This window comes from Thamnophis elegans, chromosome 1, assembly GCF_009769535.1.
Source record: "Thamnophis elegans isolate rThaEle1 chromosome 1, rThaEle1.pri, whole genome shotgun sequence".
Taxonomy (NCBI): domain Eukaryota; kingdom Metazoa; phylum Chordata; class Lepidosauria; order Squamata; family Colubridae; genus Thamnophis; species Thamnophis elegans.
This window is the reverse complement of record NC_045541.1, coordinates 107,164,948-107,189,568: the sequence shown is the minus strand read 5'-3', so window position 1 is coordinate 107,189,568 and position 24,621 is coordinate 107,164,948. Positions and strand designations below refer to the sequence as shown.

At 37.0% G+C, this 24,621-nt stretch overlaps 1 long non-coding RNA gene across 1 annotated transcript in view; it reads right to left on the bottom strand.

The window, feature by feature from the left end:
* Positions 1-845: 845 nt before the first annotated feature.
* Positions 846-24,621, bottom strand: part of LOC116518463 — a 61,749-nt gene continuing 37,973 nt past the window's right edge. Inside the window, exons 2-5 of the long non-coding RNA XR_004256560.1 lie at positions 10,363-10,411; positions 8,843-8,931; positions 5,487-5,571; positions 846-3,882 (exon numbers count right to left, since the gene is read on the bottom strand). This is a non-coding gene — a long non-coding RNA (uncharacterized LOC116518463). The remainder of the gene's footprint in view (positions 3,883-5,486; positions 5,572-8,842; positions 8,932-10,362; positions 10,412-24,621) is intronic.

Sequence of the window (24,621 nt, the reverse complement as noted above, 5' to 3'; positions counted from 1 at the left end):
TAATAGAAGATGTAAGTTTTCAGAATATTCTGAAATCTTGTTAAGAACATAGCAAAAGTAACTAAACTTAGATAATGAAAGTACTTGTATAGAAGCACATTTGTAGTAGTATACATTGTTGCACATTTTCCCTGTCCTGTTCATATACCTATTTCATTTACTGACTTTAGGAACACAAATGCCAACCTTTTTACATGCTTATCTTGCATAAAAGTTGTAGACTTTTGTTAGCCATTGAATAAAAGATTGCAGGGAAGAGTAGTTCTGGAGTACAACATATGTATTTATTGGAAAACGTAAATGGTCACATTCAGAGCTTTCTGTGTAACGTATTCCCCTGGTGTTAATGTTTTCTACTAAATGCCCATATATGATTTCCAGTAGTTCTTTGTTATGTCCCCAACCCTGATCACTATGTTTGGTCACACTTGAGTCTAGGCTGTTGAGGAAAGTTAAAAGTTAGACTTGGAATCCTGAAGTTTCTTAAGGTTCCCTTCTAGTTCTGTTGATTTTGGATTGAAGGCCTTTTTCCTTTTTTGATTTTATCTTGCATCCTGTGGACCTATGCTTTTCAGATGTGCACAATGCACATATAACTGAGCCAATTGTTTTTTTTTTTCACTCCAGAAGCATTATTTGGTGCTCCTCTTTTCTGCTCTTGATCCATACTTCTTTTTCACAGCTGGGTCTCCTTTCAAGCTATCTCCCTTGGAGAACTTCACCATTTGGACGGGATGCTGCTTGCAACAGAATCACAGCAGATGATACCAATAGCTCTTAGACTTATATACCACTACATAGTGCTTTTGCAGCGCTCTCTAAGTAGTTTACAGAATTAGCATATTGCACCCAATAATCTGGGCCCTCATTTTACTCACTACGCAGCAGTAGGTGCTAGACCCATGGCAGTCAAGCTCAGAGATATAATTTGTTTATTTTATATCATTTATATCTTGCTCAATTGGACAAAACTTGGGTAGCTCATATAGAACTTTAAAACAATAAATATAGCCCAATGATTAACATTTGAGACTTGTAAAAAGTATTAAAACTGATTGTGTGACTGATATTTTGCAAAGAATCAAATTTAAATAATTTTAAATAATTTTGTTAGTCATGTTTTTCTTACATATTCAGTAAGTTTCAATTTTTTAACTTGTAACAATACTTGTTCTTGACTGTCTTTTACATAATCAGCCAATGCATGCTTTTGTTCTTTGACTGTTTGACTTGAACTAAACCTCTTCGTCCATTTGTGCAGGACAGATATAATCTATCAATATCACTGTAGGGATTAAATGAGTAGTAAGTAAATATAAAGTTTTTATTTTTTTGTTCACAGCTTCTGTTTTTGTCCAATGGTCTTTTGAGCTCAATACAAATGGTCCTCAATAACTTTAATTGAGACTGGAATTACCATCACTAAATGAAGCAGTCATTAGATGACACATCACATTACTTCACTATTAAGTGGGAGTAGTTCCAGTAGTCACAATTCTGGTTGTTAGGCAATGACCAGGCTGTCATTAAGTGAGGGTCTCTCATATCTCGTGTCCTGCAAAACCTGCTGGCCCCGTGCCACTGCTTCCTCTCCATCTGGGCCTGGCAAATTCCCTTTGGTAAACAAGGCTGTGTTGCTCTGCCAGGCTTGCCTATCTCTCCATCATTGCTCTTTTGGCTGCCCTGCATTCCACCACCACCACCTATTCCTGCTGCCCCCCCAAATGACCTTTGCCATCTTACCATTGCTGAAGCCTGCTTGACCTAAAATTTTTTGTACCTTTGTGTTACTTCCACACGGCCTCCGCAGTGCCTTACTGCAGACGTTTCCTGGATATCACCTATTTAGTGCATATGAAGGGTTCCAACATTAAAATGAAAATTAAGAAAAAACACATTCTTGACACATTTTGTGTTGCGTTTTAATGGAAACAATCTGATCAGTAAGAATTCAACCAGAGGATTTAGAGGCTGAAATTGCTTTCCAAGAAACATATTTTTGGGAATGTAAATTTACTCATCATTTGAACTAAATATTTAAATTGAATCATATCAAAGACTTTTTCTGCATCCAGCAACACAAATACTACTAATTCACCCTTATCGGTATACTAAGCTATTACAACGAATGAGAATCTAACATTATTTGAGGCCGGCCACTCCTTGATAAAACAAGATTATGCTGGATGAATTGTGGATAATATTTTGCTCCATTTCGTCTAGAGGCAACTCTGCGACTTACAAACATTATAGATCCCCCCCCTTTCCATTTTAGGAATGCAGCTATATCCTTCCACTTTGTAATCAAAATTTCAGGATCATTTATCTCATTTACAAACAACATGCTTATGTTTACTGGATATATCAATATTTGCACAATATCTATAAAGAGAAAATTGATTTTATTACAATCACTATGAGGTTATCATATTTCTCATTACAACATTACCTTACTTTGTTTTAAAGAAAAAGACAATAATGTCATAGGTTTTTCCCAGTGCATTTGCTTCATTATTTTCAAGAATATTCTGTATCTGATGCATAATCACAACCATACCGAAAAACTAATCTGGATGAAAACTTCAGTCTCTCTCCAGGAATAGGGGAACCTTTTTGCTTTCTATTGGCTGGAGGGTCTTAGGTGATGCCAGTTAAAGAGATAGGGCTGATTTTTTTTAAAAAATCTAATGTTTCTTAGATACAGACGCAGGACTGGAGGTTCACATGTTGTCCATAGGTTCCTTGTTACTCCAGCTTATCTGTTTATTTGTTTATATTTAATTAAGGGTTTTACCACATGTTAAAGAAAAAACTAAAGAAAAGAATAAGGTGCAAGAAAAAAAACTAGTTATAAAATAAAATGACTTCCGACTTTCTCTTTAACAGATAATTACAATTTTAAAATCATCCTTCTCTTAGATGTTATACAAATTCCTTCAGCCCCTTGCTCAATCCACATATTTTTGTATTCCTCAAATCTATAAATTATATCATTTTCTTGCAGCAAAAATCCATGTAACGTTTCGAGTCTTTCAGAAAAATGTTGTCTTTTCACTGGGAATTTTATTATTCTTCTATCTGCTCACCCTAGTCTGTCTGAAGATGTGGAGACTCAAAAATGGAAGCAACTTTTCTTTCAGATTTGTTGACTGACATTGCTGAGCTATCATTGCAGTAGTATTAGCATACGAGTAACTTGACAATTCAACATGATGTAATTAGATATACTGTATAGGTCATGAAATTGTATATAAATTAGTTTCTAGTAATTCACTCAAATCAACAGGGTTTTATTCCTAGCTATTCTGAGACTCGTAACAATCTTGTATTTTACTATTTAAAACAAGATAGACCAAGTGATGCAGCAAAATAGTATGTAGCAGCCATTAATGCAGCATAAGCCTTTGCATGTCAATTTGAAATCAGTTTTTCTTCAGTGGAACTTTCTCTTGAGTTTGCATTAGTCTAAATCTTTGACTGGAATGTACTAGTCATATACATAATTTATACATAGGTACATAGACCTATGTCACAGACACAACATATATACCCAATTCCAAACCGTAGACATTACGTAACTATTAACTGTATATGTCCCTGAAAATCAGCATTGATATATTCATATGAATTTCTTTATGACATACTGTCTTTGTGATTCACTCAAATGAAATGAAAAATGAAAATGTATTCATTTTTTTTCTAAGTAAACTCTTCAAATTGATCATAATAGGTTTCGTTTTCAATTCCTGTTGTATTGCAATTGTATTGAGAGAAGAAGGAAGTAGGAGAGGGACCATTAACATTTTAACTATATTGTTGCACTTCTGTTTATTTTTAGATCCTATAATTCAGCAGCAGTCTCACGCTTTCCAGGGACAACACCTATAAGAGTAAACATTAGGATTATTTTTAATTTATTAAAAAAAATGCTGCCCATCCACCGTGAGGTGACTGGGTGACTTACAATGTTAAAAGCAGTAAAAACATTTTATATTAAAAACATATATAATAACAATAAACATGCAAATTGTGATTAAAACATGGAAAGGAAGGGAGGAGACTGTGCAAGGGGTGGGTGGGTGGAATCTTCTATCAGTCCATCAATCATTTCCAGTGGGGTACTCACTCATTGGGGCCCCAGGCCAACTGGCCAGGGCTTCAAGCTCTTATACAAGATCAGGTGAGTGGGAGCCAATCATACTTGAGGAGCAAGATGTTCCAAAATATCAGTGCAGTGGCAGAGAAAGCTTTTATCTTGAACCCCACCTGTTGGAATTCCTTATCCCACAGGATCTGTAGCATGCCTTCTCTGCCAGCATGGCTGAGACAGGTCTGTCCTGGGGTGATTTTTATGATAGTTTTTTTCAGAAAGTTTTAACTTGAAGAAGTTACTGATTTGGTTATCTTGAACATGGATTCTCTTACAGAGTTAGGGATTGTTTATTTTTCTGACTTGTCAGCAAAGATTACATGTACAGAAACTTAGATTGATCAAATAGGTTGGCTCACCAATTTTGCCTTGCTAAAGAGGCTGAAAGAATATGAGTTGCTGACAAGGCATTCTAGCCTTGCAATAGTAATCACACACACACACACACACACACACACCAACCTTTGTGAATCTTTCAGATATGACTTAATAGCATCACATGGCTTTTATCTTGAATTTTACAGTAACACTGGTCAATTTTTAAAATGGTTTTCCAGCAGAGGGCACAATAGACCTTTAACTGAAGATAAGGCATCTCTTCAAAACTGTTCTTCTTCTTAATAATTTTTGCATTTGGACAGTTGTAAAGGCTGAAATCTTGTATGAAACCACTTTTGAAAAGACATCAGTAATTAGCTTTTCCAAGAGCCATTTCAGAACATTGGTTACTAAAAGATAGGAGGTGAATCCTAGAAATATAACTTGAGTTCTATCATCCATTTATAGTCATCAGGGAATTCTTCCTTGCATAAAAGTGAAGTGGAATCTGATTAAAAATTATATCAATTGACAACATTTGGGCCTTTCATTTTGTTCCTTCATGATCATATGAGCATTTTATCTGTCTATTAGCTCAGTATAACTGGCTGTCTAGTAAAGCTTATGAATAATGAAAGGTTTATAGGAAGAAGGTGCCAGACCTCTTATCCATATTCAATCAAGGGCTACAGTTTCAGCAATCAGAATTCTATGTTACCATCCATAATTTTTCCTGCTAGGGGGAAAATATCCAATCCACACTCTGAAGACATGATCTGGAGTGTTGGAAATAGTCTAATCATCATATGTTGCCCTAAAATAATTCCATCTGACTAGCTCCCTGATTCCAGATTTAAGATTTAGAAGAACAGAGGAAAAATATTCTGAGCAGATTACAGCATCTCTTTTCTGAAGCTAAGTGGAGTTAGGCCTAAGCAGTTGAATTGGAAACATTTATAGCAGGGGTGTCAAACTGGCAGCCCAAGGGCTAGATGCGTCACATGCAGGCCATACTCACCTCAGCTCCAGACGACATTTTTTCAGGGAAAAATGTCATATGTCACATGACAGCAACTTGAGGCCACGAGTTTGGCACCTGTGATCTAGAGAATAACAGCAATATATTCTACTAAGATGAGAGGTCTCCAGGAGCTCCAGACTAGACTGGGAAGTTTAAAAAGTACCAGAAGAGTGCCATGGCAAGCTATTACTATAGTAATACTATCAACAAAACTCAATAGATCTAAAAAGACACTAGGATTTGAATGTAGTATGATATTGCTTTCATCTCTTTATATTCTATTTATCTCTCTATACTTTATTACTATTCTAATAGAATGAAAAGGTATTATATTAATGAAATTATTATAACAGGATTGCTGGGATCTGGCAGCTAATTATAATGTTTTCCTACTATATCTAGGGAAAAGGTTACAGTGCACACATGCACATACGGAGGATTTTATGAATCAAAAGATTAAAAGTGGGTGGCATGACTCTTTGATCTGTTAAGTAATGAAATATGCACAAAGCTATTAGAGACAAAAAAAGATTAGTTAACAGAATATGTGTGTGTGTCTGTGTGTGTATATATATATATCTGGTGTTTTCGGCTTCATGCTTGTGCGAGTAAAACGTGGTCAGAACTGTCATCTCTCTATAAATCTTGGTGGGTGGGTGGGTGAAGTGCTGGCGTTGCTGTAAGTGGGTTGATAGGCTGTGTAGTGCATCCTGATTGGTAGATGGAGTCGATGTTTGTAGATTGGTCGGCTGTTTTGTATCATCCTGTGTGGCTGAGGTGCTGGCTGTGTATCCATTGTTCTTTTGTGTGGTAACGACCTGGGTGGTGGGTGGGGCTCATTTGTTGATTAGGGCTGGTTTCCAGATGTCTGGTAGGCGGGAGGTATTGTCATGTTTATTCATGTTGTGGGGTGTTTTTCTATTTCAATGGCTTCCATAATTATTCTCTTGTTGAAGTGTTCAGTTTTGGAGATTAGTTTGGTTCCTTCAAAATCAATTTCATGTCCAGTTGCTTTAAGGTGTTGGAAAAGGGAGGAAGTTTTTTTCTTTTTTTCTGACTGCGTTCTTGTGTTCTGCGATGCATCCATTTATTCTCCTATTAGTTTGTCCAACATATGTGGCAGGGCAGATTTTGCATGGTATTTCATAGACTCCTTGGTTTTCTAGCTGGATCTTGTCTTTGGTATAATAGCCAAAATAGCCAAAAATGTTGGCTATTTTTTTATCAGTGCTGAATGCTGTCTTGATATTGTGCTTGTGGAGAATTTTGCTGATTTTATCCGTGGTGCCTTTGATGTAAGGGAGGAGGGCGATGCCGTTGTCCTGTTCTGTGTCTCGGTTCTTGGAGGGTGTCTCCTTTTGGATTAGGTTGGTAATTGTTTTTCTTTGGAATCCATTGGAGATTAATGAAAGAGCCAAGGTGGCGCAGTGATTAAATGCAGCACTGCAGGCTACTTCAGTTGACTGCATTTCTGCAGTTCGGCTGTTCAAATCTCACCGGCTCAGGGTTGACTCAGCCTTCCATCCTTCCGAGGTGGGTAAAATGAGGACCCGGATTGTTGTTGGGGGCAATATGCTGACTCTGTAAACCGCTTAGAGAGGGCTGAAAGCCCTGTGAAGCGGTATATAAGTCTAACTGCTATTGCTATTGCTAATACGTTTGTGAAAGTGTGTAATTCAGTTTTCAGGTGGTCTTTGTTGGCTAGGCGTTTGGTTCTGGATATGAGGGTCTTGGCTACAGAGTTGATCTGTGCAGGGTGGTGATGGGATTGTGCGTCTAAGTGGAGATTGGTGTGTGTTTTTTTCCGGTAGATGGTGTGTCCTAGGGAGCCTTTTTTTTTGTAGATTAGGACATCCAGAAAAGGAAGTTGGTTGTTTGCTTCTATTTCCATAGTGAATTGTATTTTGGGATGTAGGTTGTTGAGAGGTGTGAGGAAGTTTTCCAGTTTTTCTTTTCTATGTGGCCAGATTATGAAAGTGTTGTCAACATATCCAAGACAGAGTTTGGGTTTGTGTTCACATTTATCTAAGGCGTTAGTTTCAAAATGTTCCAGGTATAAGTTTGCAATGACGGGTGAGAGGGGTGATCCCATGGGTGCTCCTTCTATCTGTTTGTATTTTTGTCCATTATGGATGAAGTATGTGTTGGTTAGGCAGTGGTTGGTCATATCTAAGATGTGCTTAGCGGGGTTGTATTTGTTTTGTATAGCTGTCAAGGCTTCTTTAATAGGTACCTGGGTGAAGAGGGATATGACATCGAAGCTCACAAGTAGGTCGCTGGGTTGTAGGTTTTGTTTCTTTATTGTTTCTATGAAGTGGAGTGAGTTATGTATGTGTGAGGTGATGGATTCTGTGTAGGGCTGAAGTTGTTTGGCAAGAAATTTGACAAGATTCTGTAGAGGTGAGCCTATGGAGCTGACTATGGGTCTGTGTAGTGTTCCTTCTTTGTGTATCTTGGGGAGTCCATAGAGCTTGTGGCATCTGGAAGATTTCTCTCTGGGGATGATTCTTTGCTGGATCTTTTCACTGATGGGAGAGGCTTTTATTTTGGATTTGGTGAATTTTTTCCAGGTAGGTGGTGGAGTCTGTGTTTAGAGGTTTGTAAGTGGGGTCTTGGAGTAGGTTGGATAGTTTGGCTTGGTAGTCAGATGTGTTCATCACCACAGTGGCATTACCTTTGTCTGCTGGGAGAATGATCTGACGCAGACATACAGTATGATTTTTTTTTAAAAAAAGAGACCAATTGAAATAGCAAGCAGGGAAGAATAAAGTAAAATTAAAAACATGTAAGAAGTTCTGCTCTTTTGTTTGTGTGCAGTGCAGGTGATACATGTTCAAAAATGGCAGGGCTTTGATTACCAACTCATACATGCCATTTTGTTGAATCTCCTTGCAGATTCCCCACTCCCCAAAACATCCTTGACAGATGGGTATTCAGCTTCTGCTTTAAAATGTCTGGTAACTGCTTTTTTGTATGTGTGCCTTAACAATTAGTTAGCCTCTCTGTAATTTAAATTCTACACTCTGGGGTAATGTAGTTTTAATGCAAGTTTTATTTTCATTTATTTAAAGCTTAAATATTTTATGACTGACATCCTTTGGCAAATTTGAAGAGTGTGATTATGTTCCTTCTCAGTTTTTCTTTCTTGTGGTTAAACATTTCTAAATACTTCAGTTTTATATTCACAACATTTGGGTTTCAGTATCCAGATCATCTATATTCCTGCTCTTTTTTCAATCTGACCTTATCTTAATCTATTTAAAATTGGGATACTAGAAATACAGTCAGATTCTTTCTTCATTCAATTGATTTGGGAAGCAAAAGTAATCCAATATACTGAGGACGCCACTGACCTTGATGATCGGAGGAGGACCTGATGCATGACCTTATAGATTTCATCAACTTCTTGTTACTTATAAACAGGTCTTTTCAGTAGTAGCACCTGAGTGGGAAGAGTATATCAACCAGGAATTACTTCCCACTGACATTCACAGAGGCAATTATTATATTTCAGTTGCTGAGCTTTTTCCACAGGTATTCATGGTGCGGATGCTATGTATGAATGCTTTTTAAAAAAAAAAAATACATGAAGATTTTAATTGCAATAGTAAAAAATACGAAGTAAAGTTGGAGAAAGAGGAAAATAGAATAAAAAGTTTAAGAAAGGAAAAGAAAGAAGAAAAGTATTTAAAGTGACTTCCTATCTTCATCACAACAGCTATAAAGAAATTTGGTAACTCTTCACTTAATATAAGACTACAAAGAAATGGTCCTTCTTTACATAACCCATTACTTGTCTATATGCAAATCCATAAATCATCACCTTTTCAGTCTCAGTGTCAGTAAAAAAAAGCCATAAAGGGTTACCGCAGCTTTATAGAAATGTCTTATTTTAATCTTGGTCAAATAAACCAACTTTATATTGTTTCCTTTTATTTCTACTCGACCTTTAACTAATTCAGATGTCATAAGATTTGGTCTCTCTTCAATTTCAGCCTTTGAGGCTTTAGCAAATCTCAGCTACTATAGGTCTAAGATTTCTTGTTAATCTCATTCTATTTTAAAATGTTCAAACTTTTAGCAAAGCACAGCTGGCAGAGATATAGTAGAAGTAAAGTCTAAGTAGAGTGGATTTTTTTTTCTATTGTGCATGCCTCAATTGGTGATGACTAAAATTCTATGCATACTACCATTACCTAGGAGTAAGCCTCACTGAATTGAACACATTTTCTCTGTAATAATATATGTTTGAACTCCATCCAGTGCACTCTTAATTTTTAAATTGAGAAACATTCAACATAGTAGTCAAGGCATGCAATAAATACATTTGCCTGAGTTTTATTTCAAAGAATATACCTGAATGGGACTTGAAACAAAGAAGAAAAAAGATACTGCATCTCTTTGATGAATGAACAATTAAGGCCTTGCTTTAAAGCACTGCTGGAAGTTTAACCATACCTCTTCTTTCAAGCCTACTGCAGATAGGTAATTATATCTACAAGCCTTCAGTTTTTTTTAGGATATCTCTAAAACGAGATCAGATGGCTAGGCAACCTGCAGTGCATTAGTTCAATAGAAAGAAAAGGTTATTTTCAGAATTACTCTTTTTTCACTTTTGCAGTTACTGCTCCTGTTAATTATATATTCTAGCCTGTCTAAGTACAGAATTTGGTCAATGTTATAAATGCCTAAGATTATGTGTGTACAACATGACATCACTGTAGCTGGCTGCCATAAATAGCCATCTTTTTTAACATAGAGAGAAATGGTGTCTGAGGTTTGATGGATGGGAGTTAAAAAAAACACCATACCTATGTGGAAATGTGGGTTGCTGTTGTCTGTTATAACATAGGCAATTATTGAAATATATTACCTGATCTTTATTTCAGAAGGGAGTGGTAGACTGAGGAAAAAGCCCATTCCTGTTAAAATAAAAATGAATTCAGATGGCAACACTGAAAAGGCATTTATTTTCTATGTTAAACAGAATATATTGTATGTCTCTCTGCTAAAAGAAGCTAGCTGAGATAATGGCAATATGCAAAGTAGAGACTGCCACACATTTATTCCTTTGCATTACATTTATTATACTTTGCATTACATAGGAATTGCTGTTGTCATATCCCTCTCATTATTGCATTTCTGATTGCTGCATTGGTTAGAGATAGAATTGGAACAACTGATTGACTTGTATATTGATGGATGAATTAATGTCATCTTAAAATGCATATCATATATTGTAGATGTAACAAAAGAATTACTCAGGAATTTACTTATCACTTTTTTTGTTACATAAACAACACATGCCCACACCAGTGGGAAAAGAAAAAATCAAAACACAAAAAAGACAAAAAACAGAAAACAAGGCAGGGAAAGAAAAAAAAAGAAAAAACACAAGTATATGTTATAAAGTATATCAGCTGGTTACAACATGTTTTTGTACATCTCTTCCATTAATTCATATTAATTCAAATATCTTAACTCAAATGTTTACCATATTAACATCATCATACCTCCACTTTTAGTTGACTACAGTTGTTTAAACATCCTTCATCCTTAACTATGCTAAAGATTTAATCCATAACCACATGCTAGCATTTCATTTACTTGTTTATAAAATCCTCCATTAACATCAAATCCTCATATCCTGTTTTAGCTAAACATCCATAATATTTAATACCAACAATTCCATCCTCCATGTATATAATTTATTATCATTCTCCTTTCTTTATGTAATTATATCGTATATCATAGCATTTTCCTCATATTAATTAAGATTTAACTGTATATAGTTTTATTTTATTTTTAATAGTGATAATTATTGTGATTAATAACCTTTATATATGGTCCAAAAATATTTCTAACCTTCCCTTCTCATATCCAATTATTATTTATCATATCAACTCCACATTATATACATTACTATCATTTCAATTATTATTCAACTATGTCTATTAGAAATAAAATTAATTAGGTTTAGCTAATTTTGAATTGTATTCTTCCATCTATCAGCCTGTGTCTCTCCAATAACAAAACGTTCTTAATCCTGTTGCCATTCGTGGATCAAGTTCTCCAAACGTCTTTATGAGCAAGTCCAAACAAGAAGATCTTTGCACCTTTTTGCTTAAGGTGCCTCTCATATAATGTTGACATCCTCCGTTTATTCCCCTTTTCAGCTTGTCTTTAATTCTCAGTAGTGGTATCAAAAGTTTTGCAAATGATAAAGTAAAAATTCTTTAATGCTTCTCATTCCTCCTACGCTCTGTCTTTCAAAGTAAATATTCTGTGTGGCTGCCCTCCCTTCAAACATTCCATCTTTTTCTCCCTCAGAGGTAAACCAGATGCCCGGAATATCAGCAAATTGAAAATCTTCATCTCTGACATCCTTCGTTTGTATTTCAGGAACATTCAAACATTCAACATTCTCATTTTTTCTTCATATTTTGTTGTTAGAAACAGCAAATAATCCAGCTTCCTCTCAAATCTATTGTATGTGGCAGATAACTTTTGTAGTGCGGAAAAAATCATTTGAAATGAATCATTTGAAACTTGAACAGACACCATCTTTGTACGCAGTTAGTATTTTCCCTTTAGAAACTTTAAGGTATTTGCAAGTAAAAACAAATTGGGAGCTGTACAATCTTACCTGATCTTAGACCAACCCAGCCAAGCAATAAAAGAGTCAAGTTGTAGGGAGCCAAATTATAGTAAATTGGTTTACAGCCCACTTACAGAGGGTCAGAGGAGATGTTGGAGTAATCTTTCCTTTGTCCATGTAAGTAGCATTTAAAACATTTAAAAAATAGGGTAACCACCGTCCATAAACCAATAAAGAGATCGAAATCGCCGCTAGATTCTTCTGTTCTTTGGTTTCAATTAGCTTAAATTTTTATGCGGACTGTCTCTGAGTAATAAAATCACCAGCTGGAAAACACTTTCGCCATTCTTAGGAGCAACCTGCAGTTTTGGTTAGCTTACGGCTAATCCAGAAGTCACTGGCAAAGGAGGTTAAATTCCAAGCCCCCAGGGACTTTGCGAACGTCTCTGGGGTCACTGGATCTCCTCCTACCTTTCACTGTCTCTCCGGGACAGCTTGGGTCCGAAATGGACCATCCAATTTCCTTCGGAATAGGGGAATTTCAGGAATAGCCTGAAAATCCGTCTTCTCACTGCTAAGCCCCGCCTTCTTCCCCCGGAATTACTTATCACTTTTGATCTCATACTTATCAGTACCAGATAGGCTTTTATCTCTGATTTAATCCATAAACCTTTGCAAAATAGCACCAACTTTATTCAGCTTAAATATTTGTAATATCACAGTGTGTCTGCACTGGAATTCCAGCCTTGATGAGGAATTTGAATAGCTCCTTGGCTGTACCTAACTAATAGAGCAACATTATTTTGTATTTATATAATGGGTTTCTACCATTTGGACCGGTTTGTGTCAACTGGTAGCTCCGACGATATGCTAGGCCCGCCCAACTGCCCATGCTCTATCCTATCAAGGTGCTTCTTACCGCCTATAAAGCCCTTCATGGTAGTGGATCTGGGTACTTGGGAGACCGCCTCCTGCCAATTACCTCCTCGAGACCCATTAGATCTCACAGATTAGGCCTCCTCCGAGTGCCATCTGCCAGCCAGTGCCGGCTGGCCACTACGCGGAGGAGAGCCTTTTCTGTAGCAGCTCTGGCCCTCTGGAACGATCTCCCCGTGGAGATTCGTACCCTCACCACCCTTCAGACCTTCCGCGCAGCCCTCAAGAACTGGCTATCCCGTCAGGCCTGGGGGTAAAGACTTGATTCGCCCCCACCCGAATGATGAATGAATGTTGCTTATTTTTTAATTACGTGTTATGTTATATGTTACTGTATGTATCCCCTCCCCATATAAGTTGTTAGCCGCCCTGAGTCCCCTCAGGGAAAAGGGCGGTCTATAAATAAACTTATTCCTATTCCTATTCCTATCCTTTCTTGCTTTCTAGCTCATCTCAATTGTACACCACAGTTGATTCCCTCTCAAAGCTGTTTAAGTTACTGTTGCTGACTTGAAAGGTAAGCAAGTGAGCTTTTAAATGTTCCATTTTCAGTGCTGCGTGCACACAAAATACATATTCACGCAAAGCACACACTCAACGAACAAGTTGTTAAACTGGCAGCATCCCACCACTGCTCAGAATTTACTTAAAGTAGGTTGGCTATTCAATCATTGCTGGAGGCATAACCTGGGGAAAATTTTCAGAATACTTATAAAATGTATGCTTGCCTTACCATTACTCTATTTTGAACTGAAATTTGTAAGATTATGAATGTGGTATAAATGTAGTTATTTATATATGAAAAATCCATATAGTCTCTTAGATTACATTTGTAACTTACACATATAGTTTCCTAGGCTACATTTCTAACTTTGAATCCTAGTAGTACTTTTGGTCTTAGCTCCTTTTTATAGCCTGTCATTTTCCTTTCATACAAAATAGCTGAAATTCCACATTATTACCCATCTTTTTTTTGAGGAAGGAAAGACCCAGAACTGTAATGTCAGGTTAGTATATTCTTTTTTTTAAAAAAATCAAAGAAAGTAGGTACATTTTTTAAAAAAAGCTGAAGCAACAAATTTCAACATTCCCGCTCTACCCACTTTACCGCACTGCTGCCTGTTGAATGGGAACTCTGCCATCATATTTCCTATCCCTGACTAAGTACATGCAGTCAGTGGTGGGTTCTGGCAGAGACTACTGCCGGTTTGCTCAGGGGTGCATGCACGCTTAATGCATGCTGTGCATGCATGCACAATTTAAAAAAAGCTGTGCATGCGCAGAAGCGAAAAACAAGATGGAGGCGCCTATGGCGCCGCTGGGAAAACTGGTTCAGGGGTGTGGCAGGCCTGGATCACTGCCGGTTCCAGTGACCCAGGCTGCCAAGTTACTATTGATTCAGCTGAACCAGTAGGAACCCACCACTGCCTGCTGGTTATCAACAAGTCTGAATGGATCATGGATGTACTGTAATTGCCTCCAATTGCTTGAGAAAGGCAGGAATTTTTTTGAAGTCAACAAATCTTTGAGATTATATCCTCAGTTTCAGAAGGAATCAGATACAGAATGGGAATAGACTTGTTTGTAGTCTTTTTAGTTGTTTTTAAAAGTTTTTGGGCTTGATAGATGGAAAGGTATTGAGAATATAACTTTTTGTCCCATTAATTTGGTTCATAAATCATGATTCAATCTTTTGTTGAGAAACATAAATATTGACAGGAGGTGATCATTACATTTGCCATTTTTTATAACCTGTGAATCTTCAGTAACTGATGTTCTGCAGTTGAATTTTGTTATCAGTAGCCAGTACGCAAGAAACTCATTAAGTACAACCCTTTTCAAATTATTTCTTTTCTTCTTTCCCTGATGTCTTCCTTAACCATTGTGTGGATATATTATGTTCCCTTGCTTCATTTTCTGCCTTTCGCCAGCTAGAGAAGTTTGGCAATTTATGCTACCTTTTCTAGAAAGTACAAAATAACTAACCTCCCATTATCCTACTCATATCCATGGATTTTATTCATGTCAGTATAACTGATCCACTAAAAAAAAGTTATAGGACATATAACAACTATTTTTTTATTATAAAGTAGAAAAAAATTATCAAACTTTAATACAAGAATTGTCATTGAACTGTGGTGTTTACTTCCATATAGAAAAGTATAAGAATGCACTGTTAAAGCTTTTATGTCTCTATTGTACAAAGGAACATAATGAACTGAAGGATTTTTTTTTTCATTTTGTTCCATTGTGTCCAGTTCTTGGAGACTGTTAGGACAAGTCAATGCAATTTTCATGAAAAGGTTTTTTAGAAATAGTTTGCCATTGTTACCTTCCTAGGACTGAGAGGAAGTGACTGGCCCAAGATCACCAAGCTGGTTTCATACTCACGGCAGGACTAGAACTCATGGTTTCCTGGTTTTTAGCCTTATATTTTAAATATTGCACTAAAATGGCTCTCAAAATTGAAGTCAGGCTATGTTAAATGCAACATCTTGGTCTACAAGATAACATTGTGAGATTGCATTGGGTGCAGAGGTGGTATTCTGCCAATTCAGACCGGTTCGCCTGAACTATCATGGTTCTATGGCATCCCATTTAGGCCCTTTTTTAAGCCAAAGTGCATGCACAGAAGGCTGAGCGCAGCATGGGCGTGGCTCATGCGAGCGAAGCTTATGCACACTCACATTTGTGAACAGGTAGGGAAGGTAAGTGAATACCATCCCTGATTGGGTGGCTGGACTCAGAAAACTTAAAATGCCACTCAAACATTTTATTTATTTATACACACAGACACACACAAACACACAGACATACATACTGTCATTATGACACTAAAATCATTATCAAACCCTAGATACATATGCAGTGCATTCAATAAAAGTATCACTATATCTACATTTTTAGATATCCTGTAATTTCAGAACACTATCTCTGATCAGCAAAACCTACAGAATTTAACCTACATTAAAGGCTAACCTTACATCATGCTTGCCCTATGAATATTTTCAGAACTACAAATCCCAGCATTTCTGAATGCTAAGCCTGTTGCCTAGGCTAGCTGGATTTTTTTTGGAAACTGGAGTTGCCACACATCTGGAGAGCATTAGGATCAGAAGGTTGCCATAAGATCATTAAACATCCATATATTTATACAAAAAGCCTTAGAGGCAAATGCTTCCTTACTGTGTAAAGACAATGTGTATTGCATTCCATATGGGTTGTCGCTCATTAATTACTTGTGTTAATTACTTATATAAGCCCCACAGCTGCATGTATTAAAGAGGCTAACCAACATGCTGGAACAGAAATCTGCCCACAAATGCCATGAGATGAACTCAGCCAATGCAACTAGACATGTTTTTCACTTTGGGGAAGACTGAGTGAACTGGATAACAAAACAAAAATATATAGTAGAAGAACCTGGCTGGATCAAAGCAAAGGATTTTCTAGTCCAGTATCCCTTTTTATGGAATTGCCTTAGAGAAGCATTGGCAACAATCCTTCATTGTTCTCTGGAAGGATCTGAAACAGTATCTTTGAGGGCAGTGAATTATTTAATTTGTCAATGAACAAATAAGGTAGCATTATGATAAGAGAGAGAGAGAGAGAGGGAGGGAGGGAGGGAGGGAGGGAGAGAGAGAGAGAGAGAGAGAGAGAGAGAGAGAGATTTTCTGTCTATCTACTTTGTCTACAAGATGCAGAATGTTATTTTTGTAAAAAAAAAACATAGCCCTAAAATGGTATAAAATCTTACCTAAATATTCTGGATTTGCATCATTTAAGCCTTTTCCTTAAATCACTAAACATTAGACTTGGACCAATGATACTTGCATTTTGGCAAAAGTACTTGTTTGTTTCTTAAACAATAAGTACTGAATGATAGAACATATTGAGATATACATACATGCAAGTTACTAATATCATTCCATAAAAATGTATAATTAAATCAACCAAATCCAAATTCTCACCATTTAAAATATCTTTTTATTAAAATAGGATTTTACAAAGAATTAAAAACACTGAAACATAGAAGAAGAAATTGAAAAGGAAATAAATTATAAGAATAAAATAAAAAGTGAAGAATAACAAAAAAAAAGATATCCAAAGAAGCAACTTTTTCTTTGCAACAATTACAAACATACCAATTACTATCTTCATCCTCCTCTGTTGTGTATCATAGTTACCTTCTTCCCATAAATAAACTTTTACATCAAGCAATCCTGAAATCAGCTTATTTTTTTTTAATTTTCAACCAAAAATATCTATAAAGGGTTTTTTATAAATGTAATTAAAGTTGAACCCTAAATTAGCCATTTTTTTCCAAACTCTGCCATATAACCCAAAATTCTCACTTGAAGCACAAATGACTAGGTTCATATTAGTTCAAACACAGGGGAAGATCTAGCTCTCTGGAGAAGGCTGTAATACTAGGAAAGATAGAAGAAAAGTGAAGAACATCCAGCAGAAAGATGGATGGCTTCAGTGCTGAAAGACCTGGAGGATGAGGACATTTAGTCATGAAGATTATCTGTATGATTGCTAAGAACTGACAAATAACTTGATAACCCAACATATTCTATATGTTGCATACAACTATTGTTGCTGTCATTAATCACAACATCAACAGAATTATCAACTTCCACAAACTTCAGAAGTCTTCCAGATATGCAACACATTTTAATTTTGTTTCTAGACCCATCATCCTGGGTTTTTGATAGAGGAGATGAAAGAAAAGCTTGCAAACTGAATATAAAAGACATTCAAATTAGGCTAATCTTTTTCTGCTCTCCAAAAGTTTGGTTAGCTATTTGAACTGTTAATACCATAGTATTACAAAAATGATCATGATTTTTTTTCATTTTTTAGAATCAAATACTTTTCTTGAATATTAATATCAACATTTTCCTAGATGGGAAAACACTGGCTTTGAGTTTTATGTACTTTGGTTATATAGATATAGATATTACAGTAGATATAGATAATAGAAAAACAAATTTACAAAAGTCATTAACTTGTAAAAGGCAATAATTTCTTAATGAATCAGAAGATTCAGCATCTTTCTCCAGATGAAAGAAAGACAGCATGCAGCATCTGCAGCATTTCAACCTAGCAATTTTAGGAAACAGAGTTTGCAAGAGAAAGGGGAGGGGAATCCACAACTCCAGACCACCATGTTTGATAGCCACCATTTTATTTCATGAATTTTTCATTGTTCCCTGTTCACTCTATATTCATCAGCAGACAGATTTCAACCTCATCTGATGAACATTCTCTGCTCCAAAGGTAACTTTACATGGGAAGATAATTGTCCACTGTGGCCCACTTTTGAAATATTTTCAGCACAATTAGGCTGAGTGAAAATTAAAAGTGTTCCTCTGGCAAAGAGATAATCAATCAAAATGACTTGTACTGGGAAGAGAAATATCGCCCTCTAGTTTAGCCATGATCACTGTTTTGTTCTTTGTGAGAAGTACAAAACAGTTGAGTTAACCTAAGTTAACTTATATTTAGCATCATGTTACAGTAATGCCTTTCTTGGTAACCAGAATATACAAGGCACAGAAAGTAAGAAAAAAATAGTAAGCCAAATAAATTAAGACATACGTTAAGAAATGGAACTAAATTGAATTTATATAAATGGCATTCCCTAAACTGCTCTATACCCTTTTCTCCTTGCAAACCCAACTTTTCTTTTATCACATTGATTCATATACTTTCTTTTGTTTTTTTTAATGTCTTACCTCCATATTTTTCTGGATCTCATCAACCAGGCATGTCTTCCTCATGACCCATAAACTTTCCATTGTATTTTTATACTGTTTATATAAAGTATAATAAGTATACTTTATACTTATGAAGTCTTTATACAACTTTATAGGAGATTTATTTGAATCTTTTGATGACTATAGTTCAATTGTTTCATATTGCAGTTTCTTCAGGAATGACAACTCTGTATGTTTCATTGGGTGCCACAGAAAATATTAAGTCATAGGATGATTTATTTATTTTAGTTTGGAATCTTCTGTGCATCAAGCAATTTAAAACTTAATGAGTTATGCAAAGCTTGCCAGTTGTAGTTTATTCAATAATTCATGTTTATTGAATAAATAAATGTTAACAAAAATTAAAAATATAAATAAAAATTGGTTGTTTAATTTAATAAAATGTGCAAACCAAGGCAGTTTTAATAGTCATCCAAAGTTTAAACCTTTTTCATACAGACTGCTAAGCTAGAAACCATGGCATATAATAGCTGTCACATTAAAATAAAAATTAAGCTTGTTTTGGCTTCATAGTTTATATCAGTGATGGCGAACCTATGACACGCGTGTCAGTGCTGACACGCGTAGCCATTTGGGGTGACACGCACAGGATTTCATGCGATTCATCCTCGGCTCCTGCACGGCCGCCGAGGATGAAAGAATCTGTGCTGGAGGAATGGGGGGTGGGGTGGGACGTGTGATCTCCCCCACCCACACTCACTTACTGTATCGCCGCCGCCCCTTTCTGAGCGCAGGGGCTGCTGGTAAGGCGTGCGTGCCGTGCGCACACACGTCATCAGCACGGCGAGGGAGGACCCACAGGAGAGGAGCGCGGGAACAGTGCGCGCCTCTCTCCAGTCAGGCCGGAACAGAGAGTCTACTCCTGGGACTGTCGGTTACGACCGCACCACAGCAGGGAACAGCGGAGTGCCAACGGGAACTGTGAGCGCCATTAGCAGCAACTATTGGGGTGCCATGGACTTGTAATTTCCCACAATAACTGAGATAAGTGAGGGGGAGGTTGTGTTAGCTTGTTAGGCTAGTTAACCCCTAATTGGCTATCTATAATTCTATCTGCTGTCACTGGCCCACTGATAGAGCACCCAAAAAATAAAAAACAAAGGTTATCTCAGTTCACGGCAGGGCTGTGGAGTCTGCTGCTTCCAGCTCCACGTCCTCATCAACATGCCGCTCCGGCCCGCCCCCGCTATGAATATTCATATTCTTCGCCCTCGCGTCACTAGGAATATTCATAGCAGGGGCGGGCTGGAGCGGCATGTTGATGAGGACGTGGAGCTGGAAGCAGCCGACTCCACAGCCCTGGTTCACGGCACCCCAAACAAGTTCAATAATATCAAGGGCAACATACGAAATCGACTGATGAACAAAGAAGTTACTAAGCAGGTATGTTAAATAATTTGTTTTTGGTTTATTAAATACAATTATATATTGCAATTATACATTTTTGTAGTTTAAACTATAAATTGCGCAAAATTATGTTTTTGTCGAAGTGACACACAACGCGAGTTATGCTCGATTTTTTGCCGATTTTTGACACACCACGCCAAAAAGGTTGCCCATCACTGGTTTATATTGCATTGAATGTACAAAACCTTGGACATCTCCATCTAGGGAACAAGGTAATAAATTATGTGAATATCTGAATAAAGTTCTTCCAGATCAGTCAATAGAATAAATATAACCAAATGCTCAAATATAGGGCATTTCCAATAATATCTTTCATGATGAACTGATAGCTGACAGTTCACAAAGTTCACTACAAGCTTTCTTGTTAACTTCCAAGCAGGCAATAGCAATAGCACTTAGACTTATATACCACTTTATTGTGGTTTACAGCTCTGTCTAAATGGTTTATAGAGATTTACAGAGATAGCATTTTGCCTCCAATAATCTGTGTCCTCATTTTACTGACGTCGGAAGGATGAAAGGCTGAATTGAACTCTTGGCAGTGGGCAATGAGTTAGCCTGCAATACTGCATTCTAACCACCACTGTGATAAAACAGCTATAACATGGTTTTTGGCTATGCATTATAATTACTTCATTAATAATTATTCATATAGGATTGTGTCTCTCTTGGCATAGTATAACATGGTCTGCATTAGATTAAAAGCAACTTTAAAAAGTTCAGTGATGTAATTATAATGCACTGTCACTACGAAGAGCCCCACCAATGTTTCAGTCAACCTCACCAACAACATGTCACTCAAAAGTCTGGCAAAAGAGATAGATTTTACAAATACCAGCTATTCATGTGCGAAAGGGAAGAGAAAGATTTTACAAATACTATACCAATTATTCATGCATGAAGGGGAAGAGAAGGAATATGTGCAGAGATTTTTAACTACATCATTCATAAGGCAAGAAAATAGTCCCTAAACTCTGGACTGTGGCCCACTACTGGGCCAAAGCCTATTTGGAATTGGGCTGTGCAAGTGTCTGGCCATAATGCACTCACACACAGATGCACACAGCTCAATTTACACAAGCAGTGAGTCAGTGGGTAATCGAATGCATGCATGCCAGCCTGCCACTCACACAACCTAATTCCCCTGTCGACACCCCCCCCCAGTTGTACCACCAAGCCAAAAGGGATGGGGACTACATACATACATACATACATACATACATACATACATACATACATACATACATACATATATGCATATATATTTCACATAATGTGCAGATGAACCTTAATTCATTTCCACATGCAGTCTCATAACCTACAGTATATTTTATTTTCTGTTTGCTCCTATGTGTTGAATGAATTGGCCATCCCTTTCTGCCTATTTAGCCATCAACCAGGGTTTATCCTCTCTGAGAAGCTCTGAGAAGCAACCTGATGCTGGAAATGTGAAGCAATATTACCTTGTGTGTCCTAAAGGAAAGAAAGTTCTCTCCAAGTAATTTGAAAACCAAACAGCCAGTGTGGCTAGATAGTGCTTGTAGCATTTTGGATTGGGATGGGTTGTGTGACATCATGCAGCATTCAGGAACAGCATATTGACTGATTCCTCAATGGAGTTTTAAATCAATGGAACATCTAAGAACACAGCAAAGACTTTCAAGCAGGGAGTCCAGACACTGACTCAAAAAAGAATAACAACTCTTTTCTCTCCTTTGCAAATGCTTCAGCTTTCGTAGGAGAATTCATCACCTCACAAGAAATGAGACACAGATCTCAAGTCCCAGTAATGTTATTTTGATTTCCGGTATGCTGATACCTTGGACAGCATTTTTAATATGGATTCAACCAGAAGCCCTGAAGAATTTGCACATCAGCAGTAAACAAAGGCAATGAAAGGCATCCTGCAGTTTGATGAAATATATCCTTATAGGGGGGGCCTATCACTTAAAGAGGGAAACTGAACTTTCAGTGGTATTCATCAGGTTTCCAAGGGAGAGGAAAGAAAAGAAATAGGATAGAAAACAAAGTAGGCAAATAATATAAAGCTCTGTATCTGCACTTTTTTCATATATATATTAGTACAAAAATATAAAGAATTGCAAAGTTTGTAATATTATCAAATGTTGCCTTCCCCAAATGGAGATCAAATCATAACAAGCATTGACCTGGGGGGGAATCATTACATAATATTTCACCTCAGAAGCTAATAAAAACTACTCTTTTTTTCTAAACAATTTGAAAACCAAATATATAGTTCTCTTGAGCACATCAAGACCATAATCACATGTGCTGAAAGGCTGTTAATTAAAACAATTCTTAAAGAGATGGATGTTGAAAGTCAAAGCATATTGTGGTTCTCAGAGTAAAGACAACGATGGGAAATCAAAATTATATAATATGGTCAACAATAGGGTTGGAAAAATGGGGTTTGAAGATGGCATGAAGTCTTCAGATTCTTCCTTACTGTTATAGAATGTTGTTCCTGGGCTCCCACAATCTTAACAAGCCTTGAATAATCAGTGGTGGGATTTCATAATTCTTACTACCAGTTCTGTGAGCGTGACTTGGTGGACGTGGCTGGGAACGATACTGCAAAATCTCCACTTCCACCCCACTCCTGTGGGAAGGACACTGTAAAATCCCCATTCCTTCCCCATCCCATTAACCTGCTTTCAAGCTCTGTTCTGTGCAGGGCAACAAAAGAAGACCTAGCCAATCAGCTGGAACTCTGATCATCTGGGACTTGGGAGGCAGCAAATAGATGGGGGCAGGGCCAGTCAGTGGTTGTATTTGCTGATTCTCCAAACTACTCAAAATTTCCACTACTGGTTAGCCAGAACCGGTCAGAACCGACTGAATGCCACCTCTGCTTGACTTTCTCCCTCTTTCACTAGAGCTGAGGTGGGGCTGTGGTTAGGGTGCAGTACTGCAGGCCACTTCAGCTGACTGTTATCTGCAGTTCTGCGGTTCTAATCTCACCGGCTCAAGGTTGATTCAGCCTTCCATCTTTCCAAGGTGGGTGAAATGAGGACCCAGACTGTAGGGGCAATATGCTGACTCTGTAAACCGCTTAGAGAGGGCTGAAAGCCCTATGAAGCGGTATATAAGTCTAACTGCTATTGCTATTGCTATTCTCTGTCTGATTGGTTCCAGTTCTGCTAAAAATAAGACACAACTCTCAGTACTCTAGAACTTTTTCCAACACATTTATTAACTGAATAACTGAATCAACACATTTATTAACTGAATTTAAAGTTTTAACCATTCTCTTGTTTTCTGTTTACTTGTTTGAAATCTATACCTTAAGTCTACTGTATCTAAGGTTTTCCCAATCACTTAGACACTTCTAGCTACATATACATATCCATATGTATATATTTATGTATACATATACACATACACAAACAGAATAACAGAGTTGGAAGGCTCCTGGGTGGTCTTCTAGTCTAACCCCCTACTCAAGCACGAGACCTTGTGACATTTCAGAAAAATAGGTTGTCTTAAAAACCTCTAGTGAAGGAGTACCCAAACTTCTGAAAGCCAGTCGTTCCACTGGTTAATTGTTCTCATTGTCAGGAAATTCCTCCTTAGTTCTAGTTTGCTTCTCTCATTGATTAGTTGCCATCCTTTGCTTCTTGTTCTGCCTTCAGGTGCTTTGGCAAATTGGTTGGCTCTCTTTTCTTCGTGGCAGCCTGTTAGATATTGGAAGACTGCTGCTCATGTCACTCCTATTCATTCTTTTCATTAAACTAGACATACCCAATCATTCTTCATATGTTTTAGCTTCCAGTCCCCAAATCATCTTTGTTGCTCTTCTCTGCACTCTTTCTAGAGTCTCAACATCTTGTATGTGTTATAACATTTATTTTCAAAAACTTACTTTATAAGAAAGTTAAAGGGACTTTCTTTGTTTAATTTGTTCATTAAAATGTTTATCCTCTGTATAATTACAAAATTAAATAATTAAAACTCAAAACATGGCAGAAACATTGTCTTGTGTTTATTTTGAATTCTGAAGAAATGTCTCATTTCATTTATATGACTCAACAATGAATAAGTCACTGATGTGGGCTTTAAGGTGGGATGCAAAACAAAATAGCCTTATGGTTTCCTATACATTGGAAAAGAGAAGTATGAAAAAGATCAATAGAAATCCTCTCTATGACCACATTAATGAACATCAGAGAAAGGCAGTGCTATGCAAAAAAGAAAGATGCCATCTGCAGGAAACCATAACAATGCTGATAGAGAATAACCAGCAGATTTATAACTAGATGATAGAACTGATGTTCCTAGCCTCATATGCTATGTACTGTAGCTTCTTACATACAAGTTATAATGTGTGTGGTGGGGAAGCAATAGAAAGAGGAACAAGGCACTGAGAAAGAAGACACATTTAGAT